We start from the raw sequence: 8,505 nt of genomic DNA, 5'->3' as shown, positions 1-8,505 counted from the left end.
GGAAGGGCTGGGGATATAGCTCAGTTGGTAGAGTGCTTGTCTTGCATGCATAAGGCCCCGGGTTCAGTCCCCAGCACCAAAAAAAAAAAAAAAAACACCTAGGGAAAAGATGTCTACCATAATTACAAAAGATCAGCAGTCATCCACCAGAGGCTAGGGGTGAGAGAAAATTAATTGCAAATAGGCATTTGGTACTTTGGGATGGGCAATGAAAAGGTCCTGTCTTAATTATCATTGCTGTATGACTGTCTATATTTGCAAAACTCATCAAATTGGTAAATCCTATTATATGCAAACCTTCCATTGATGATGGTTATAACAAGAGAATGGAAGAAGAGAAATACAAGATTGAATATAAACAAGTATTTATAGCTTTGCTAGAAGGGGACAATAGTTGGCAAGAGATAGAGGCTCAAAAGAAAATATTTATTTTAAGATGGGGGAAAAAAGCAACAGTTTATATGTGGCTGGGAATGATGCACTGCCCCAAATAATAACATAGAAGCAAAAGAACAAAATCGTTGGAGTGATAACGTTGAAGGAAATAGGAGCAGTGACTACTCATCTGTGCTAACAGTTGGGAAGATGTTATCACAGAATACTCATTATTAAGACAATAATGTGGTGGCGCAATCAAAGGATGCTCTGCCTTCTGGATGTCTCAGTTTGCACAGTGGGTTAGAAACCTGAGAATCAGGGTGGAAAAGGAGGCAGTTGAGAAGAAATAAAATGGTGTGGAAAAATTGAGAAAGATACTGAGAGAATGAATGGTCTAGAGACATCTAGCACAAGGTCCTGGCAAACTTTAAGGACTGATTTGAAGTTGGTGGTCACAGATTTAAAATGAGACCAGCCAATGTGGTTGGGCATTTTTCTCCAGCCTCATGCTGCCTGGGTGCTGGTATAGAGTAGCTAGAAGGGTTGAACTTAACAAGAATCATAATTTTGCTACCAGTACAATGAAGTAAGGGTGATAAGGGAGCTGAAGGTACATACAAGGGAGTTACTACATGATTTTTTGTGGAATGTAAGTCTGGTGAGGAAGGAAGTGAGTGTGTTAAAGGATTGGGGGATTCTGAAAAGTAGGACCAAGGAATTTGAATCAAAAGCCTTAAAGATGTACATAGCACTTCAGTCAAAAATCAATATTTTGAATATTTTTTCCTGAAGAAATATTGATGCAGATACGGAATACCTATAAGAATATTAGTTCTGTATTTTATATAAAATATTACAAATATAATACAGTTATATAAATATTCACTAGTTGAGACTTGGTTAAATTATGGTCCTAAATTAAAAACAGACTGGTAGCTGTGTTTTATCTGTTGGGTAACATATGAGGATATGCTGTGAATTTAAATGGGAGCTGGACTGACAAACTTACTTGCTGTTATTTCTGTTGTCTGTCCTTGCATTATTCTGATGCCCATATTATAAGAAGACTCCCTAGAACAAGTAATAAAACAAATAAGAATGTAGTTGGGTCCCTGCTATGCTTTTTATCATCCTGCAGATAAGTCATGGCAGAATACACTCCACAGGAACAGCCCTCAAATTAAGCCAGTAAACACAGTGCCCTGTCTCATTTCTGATGATCATTGCTCATGGTGTGCTCTGGTGCTATCCTGCCTACCTGTAAAATTGGCCATTCTCCCAAAGGTCATCAAGAGCCTGTTGCTGTGTACAATGATGAAAAAAGATAACTCCTGATTTTTCTGGAATCTATAGTACAAATCTATTGTATATGTATGTAGCATATGTTTTTTTAAAAAAATTTTGTAGTTACAGATGGACAGAATGCCTTTATTTTATTTGTTTATTTTTATGTGGTGCTGAAGATCGAACCCAGTGCCTCATGCATGCTAGGCAAGTGCTCTAGCACTGAGTCACAGCCCCAGCCCTGTAGCATATGTTTAAGGTAGTATATGTAGTATATACTTCACAGTATAAAATATCACATTGTGGTATTTTTTCTTCTAGAAGTTACAGGGAATAATTCGAGATGGAAAGCTCTCCCATGCTCTTGGATAGGCAAAATTAATATTGTCAAAATGGCCATACTAGCCAAAGTGCTATACAGATTCAATGTGATTCCAATTGAAATACTAATGTCATTTCTTATAGAAATAGAAAAAGCAATCGTGCAATTCATTTGGAAAAATAAGAGGCCCAGAATAGCCAAAGCAATTCTTAGCAAGAAGAGTAAAGCAGAAAGGCATCACAATACCAGATCTTAAACTATACTACAAAGCTATAGTAACAAATGGCATGATATTGGCACCAAAATAGACATGTTGACCAATGGTACAGAATAGAAGACACAGAGACAAACCCATATAAATACAGTTATCTCATACTAGACAAAGGCACCAAAAACATACATTGACGAAAAGATATCCTCTCAACAAATGGTGCTGGGAGAACTGGAAATCCATATGCAGAAAAATGAAACTAAATTCCTATCTCTCACCATGCACAAAACTCAACTCAAAGTGGATCAAGGACCTAGGAATTAGACAAGAGACCTGCACCTAATAGAGGAAAAAGTAGGCCCAAATCTTCATCATGTTGAATTAGGCCCCGACTTCCTTAACAAGACTTCTAAAGCACAAGAAATAAAATCAACAATCAATAAGTGGAATGGATTCAAACTAAAAGCTTCTTCTCAGCAAAAGAAAAAAATCAATAAGGTGAAAAGAGAGCATACATTTTGTAAGGTTTTGCCACACACGTCAGACAGAGCACTAATCTCCAGGATATATAAAGAACTCAAAAAACTTAACACCCAAAAAAAAAAATCAATAAATGGGCTAAGGAGCTGAACAGACACTTCTCAGAAGAAGATATACAATTGATCAACAAATACATGAAAAAATGTTCAACATCTCTAGTGATTAGAGAAATGCAAACCAAAAGTACTCTAAGATTTCATATCATGCCAGTCAGAAAGGAAGTTATCAAGAATACAAAAACAATAAGTGTTGTCAAGGATATGCCTGAAAAGGCACACTCATACATTGATTATGGGACTGCAAATTGGTGCAGCCAATCTGGAAAGCAGTATGGAGATTCCTTAGAAAACTTGAAATGGAACCACTTAACTTAGCTATCTTACTCCTTGGTCTATACCCAAAGGACTTAAAATCAACATATTATAGTAACACAGCCACATCAATGTCTATAGCAGCTCAATTCACAATAGCTAAACTGTGGACCCAATCTAGATGCCCTTCAATAGACAAACGGATAAAGACATTGTGGTATATATATACACAATGGAATATTACCCAGCATTAAAAGAGAATAAAATCATGGCATTTGCAGGTAAATGAATGGAGTTGGAGAATATCATGCTAAGCAAAGTAAGCCAATCCCCACAAACCAAAGATTGGTTGTTCTCTCTGATAAGTGGATTGTTGATCCATAATGATCCATGGGGGTATGGGAAAAATGGAGGAACTTTGATTGGGCAAAGGGGAGGAAGGGAAGGAGAGGAGGTATGGGGACAGGAAAGATGGTGGAATGTGATGGACATTATTACTCTAGGTACATGTATGACAGCATATATTGTGCGATGCTACATCATGTACAACCAGAGAAATGAAAATTTGTGCTGAAATTGTGTACAATGAATCAAAGTGCATTCTTCTCTCATATATGCCTAATTAAAATAATTAAATAAATATATTATTAAAAAGTGAATAATTGGTATTGTAAACATGCATAATATTTGGCTATAAATCAAACGTTTAAGACCAGAAATGTCATATTGTATTATTATTGAATATCTTCACTGCCTCTTCCTGCAGGTTAACATCAAGCTTATCATGTGGCCATACTTTAGTTAATTTAATGTGAGAAGTGACGCATGCCCTTTTGAGTCAGAAGTGTAACAGCTACCTTATAGCTCTGCTATATTCCCTCTCCCCTCTGCCCTTTCAATGTCCTATCTAGCAGATGGATCATTCTGCCTGAGTCTCAGAATGAAAATAAGTGAAGCAGAGCTTCAGGGATATACACTATAAATAAGAAACAAACCTTGTACTTAAGTCACTGATGTGTTGGAGTTGTGTGCTTCTGCAAAACAGTCTCAACTGACTACCCTGATCAAGTAAACCAATTGACCCTTATACTGGACATATGTAAGAGATTTAAATGCATTCTGTAGAAATAGGAGAGACCAGCTATCAGACACTATTCATGCTCTTAATACTCACATGAACCATATTTAGTAGATGACATTATTTATGGATGAAGGTTGAAGAGTCTGAGGCTATCAGTATGACAGCCAATATTCAATTCAAAATTAAGGTTGACTGATTCCCCAAGTCCACGCTTTCTTCATTTTGTTAGTGGCCTTATGAATGAAAGAGTTCTAAGCTTAGTTGCAGCTTGACAGCATGCACCTATGGGAATTCTTTACTTCTCTTCCAATTAGTTACAGAACGCCATGTAGGCAAAGGAAGAATTCTGAAAATGAAGTCACATGAAGAGAGTTAAAAGAGTTGGGTGACTTGGAGAGGAAGGCATTTCCTAGCAAAACAGACAATCTAAAGAAGTTCCAAGGCAGGAATGTGCTGGTTGGATGATGACAGCAGGGCAGACTTCCTTGAGATGATCTCAAGGTTTCAAGCTTCAGCAGGTAAAAAATGTGGGAAGCAAGGAAGTCTTGATGAAGACCTCCCCATAACAGACAGTGAAGGAATATTTTGCGTTTCTGTGCTAGTAATGAACCCAGGGCCTCATGCATGCTCTACTACTGAGCTACTTCCCAGTCCTGAAGGAAAGTTTTGAACAAGAGCCACAAGACTATAGGAAAGCATGGCCTGGTCAGAGCAACTATAGACAGGATTCACAGGGTTGAAAAAATTAAGATTGTAAATTTGGATATTTTGATGAATGTTTTGGCCTTTGTCATTCTTATACACAATGATAATCTATTTTTAAAACCATATGTTTAATTGACAAATAGATTGTATATATCAAGACATACAACATGATGGTTAAATAAGTGCATCATGTAATGATTACCAAAATCAAATAAGCACACACATCACTACCTGTGAAGTACCTTAGACACTCAGAAATTGTTTATCTCATACCCCAAACTTTATACTCTTTGAACAACATTTCACTATTTCTCCTACCTTCCAGTTTCTGGTAACCCCAATTCTGCTTTGTTTCTATGAATTCAACTCTTATATTCCATAGTCATATAGTATTTTCCTTTCTCCATAAAACATCCCTTAGATTCATCCATATTGTTTCACATGGTAAGATTTCTTTCTTTTTTATGGCTGAATAATATCCCTCTGTGTCATGCGTATGTGCACAGGTACGAGGGCATGGGTGCACACATGCATGCACATGCCTGCATGCACACATCACATTTTCTTTATGCCTTCATCCATGGATGGTTATTTCTACCCCATTAGCTATTGTGAATAATGCTGCAATGAACAATGCAGGTACAGATATCTCTTCAAGATACTGATTTTGTTTCCTTTGGAGGGGAAATACACACACACACACAGAAAAAGGATTGCTAGATAACACGCTAGTTCTATTTTTGAGAAACTTCCAAACCCTTAATGGGTATACTAATTTACATTTCCACAAATGGTGTACAAGAGTTCCCTTTTTTCCACACCCTGTCCAACACTTATTGCTTGTCTTTTTTAAAAAAATAATTGCCACCCTAATAAGCATGAGGTGGTATCTCATTTTAGTTTTGATTTGCATTTCTCAGATGACCATAATGTTGAGCATGTTTTCACACACTCACACTCATTGGACATCTTTCTTTCTTTCTTTTTTTTTTTTTTTGAGGAATGTCAATTTGTTTTTTAATCAAGTTATTTGTTTTTATTTATTTGTTTTGGGTATTGAAATAGATGAGTTCCTTATATATTTAAGATATTTATCTAAGGTACTGCACGGGTAGTGATGTATGTGCATTATTTGATTATGGTAATCATTACACAATGCACATATTTAACCATGTTGTACGTCTTGATATATATACAATCTATTTGTCAATATTTGGGTATTGAAATAGATGAGTTCCTTATATATTTAAGATATTAAGATATCATTTATATAGGTGCATACACACACATGTGTGTGTGTGTGGTTTGGGAACAGAATGAGTTTCTCTCATTCTGTGGGATCAGAGAAGTTGTTTGTCTCTCAGTGGCCCCACACAGCATCAGTAGTTGCTAAGAGGATAGGGTTCTTACCTCCCTTGGAGCCCAGATGCTTTCCCTGCTCTAACCTAGGTTCTTATGCCAAAGTTCCTCAGCCTCTTTTGGTGGTCTGCAAAGCTGTCTGGCTGTGACATCATATGATGATAAAGAAGGGAGAAAGATAATGCTACATAGTCTACAATGGTGTGTGTGTGTGTGTGTGTGTGTGTGTGTGTGTGTGTGTGTTTAAGAGGGATTGAAGGCAACAGAAAACATCTAGAAGAAGTTGTGGATTAATCATTTGCCTATGTTCTAAGCCTTTACAGACATGGGCTTTGGGTAGCGGAGTTTTCAAAAGTCCATGATTTACCAACAGCTGGTAAGGTAGAGCTTCCCTGGAAACACTATAGTCCTGTTCAAACTCATGTCCTGCCAAATAAGGAATAAACAGCCAGCTGCTTCTGTCTATTTCCTTTTGTCCTTCTTCTTAGTTTGGTTTTTACCTTTTAATGGCAGAACCCATCGTTGTAGTTCCCAATGCATGATTCTTGATAGACAGGAAATGTCCCAGGCTATAGAGAACAGGGAAACTAAAGAATAAAGGGGAAATGTTCTTTCCAAGCCAATATGATTTTAGACATTTCTCTTTGTGGTTATAGTTTATAATGATACAGATGAAATTTCCTCCTGGCACTTTAATAGCTTACCCGAGTCTCCTATTTATTATACCAGTATTTTATTAATGAGAAACCAAATGTCATTATGGAAATGACTAGATTGGGGATGTGGCTCAGTGATGACAGAACACTTAACTAGCATGCTTAAGACCCTGGGTTCAATGCCCAGCACCACAAAAACAGACCAACAACAACAACAACAAAAAAAAAAACCCAGCTAGACTTAGGAACACAGCTTATTAACACATCGTGGTATATGTCCTTTGAGAATGAGAAAAACAAAATATCCATTCTATATGGGTATGAAAAATGGGATTATGAATCACAGTTTTTCTTTCTTTAAGAAAAAGAACATGGCATTTTAAAATTTCCTTCACATTCACTTACAAGTGTATTATAAGCAATTTCCTATTGTTTACATAATTGAATGTGTTATGGACATAAGTTGTCCCATTGTTAGGCACTCCTGAGGAATTTAGGAATATGATCTCTTTCCACTTAATCACTGACAAGTTCAGTTAAGAGAGAGAGGATCCTTGTAGTTTTTCCTGGACAACAATATTCTGGGAGCTCTATTTTGTATTGTTAGTGCTCCTCCTGCTCCCACATGGTCCCACATTGATAAAATCATTGGCCTTATTTAAGATAATGTTTAATCCACAATACATGAACAATAAGAAAATCTGCCCTGCCTCTGTGCTTTAACTGAGTTAAATATGAAATGTTCCCATCAGGGAAACAGAGCATATTGAATACTTGGTCAAAGAGATAAATGAATCCATTAGTGTGATTAGGCAATAAAAGCAGTTTCCCAGAACGGATTTGGTTCTTTACTCCATATGAGGTTTCTTTGGTCTTTTCCTGGTGTTTTGTGCATTTTCCTCTGCATTGCAGTTTGCCATAAAAATTGCTTTTTGTCCTTACACTGATGCTTATGTAACTGTATCAGATCTGAGAAGTTATGATTCAGGGTTATCTCTAGTTGAGAATTTAAACCTAAGCTGATAACATCTTTAGGATTGGAGGAATTGTTGCTTCAAACACTGTCCTTAAGCAAAGCTGGAGGAGAAAGGTATAATAGGAAGAAGACAGCCTCAGGTGAGAGATTCAAGGGCCCTTTGAATGGATTTTCTTGATACCTTTGTCTCCAGTTTGATTTGCAAACAGCCTCTATTCCCATTCCTAGTAAATTCTGCAAAATACCCAATCCAGTCTCAAGGAAGGGGGGTCAGGAGGAGAGCAATTGGTGTATTAGGAAGAGAGAAAAGAGTCCAAGAGCTCTTGGGAAAGCATTTGAAAACCTGTTGACTCATAAAGGACCACCCAATCAGAAGGCAGGAGGAAGTTAAGCATGACCAAAGTCCCTTCTGATGTTCCTTCTATCACATCCTACTCATAGGAGCTATGTGAAACTGTAGCAGCTTTTGAAACTGCATGGCCTCAGTGAAGAACTTGAGATTTTTCTTTGTCCGTAGGGCAGTTTATTGAAGAGAAAATCATTTTCTACCTCTAATTTGTGATGATGTTACTTTCCTAAACAAACATTAAAATTTCTCTACTGGACATGGTTGGAAAAAAATAAGAATCCCTGTGCTAGAAACTTTGGAGTAGATGAGGGAAGGAATTGGGATAGAAGGAGA

The sequence above is a fragment of the Marmota marmota genome, unplaced genomic scaffold (assembly GCF_001458135.2).
Source record: "Marmota marmota marmota unplaced genomic scaffold, marMar, whole genome shotgun sequence".
Classification (NCBI taxonomy): domain Eukaryota; kingdom Metazoa; phylum Chordata; class Mammalia; order Rodentia; family Sciuridae; genus Marmota; species Marmota marmota.
This window is presented reverse-complemented; position numbering follows the sequence as displayed.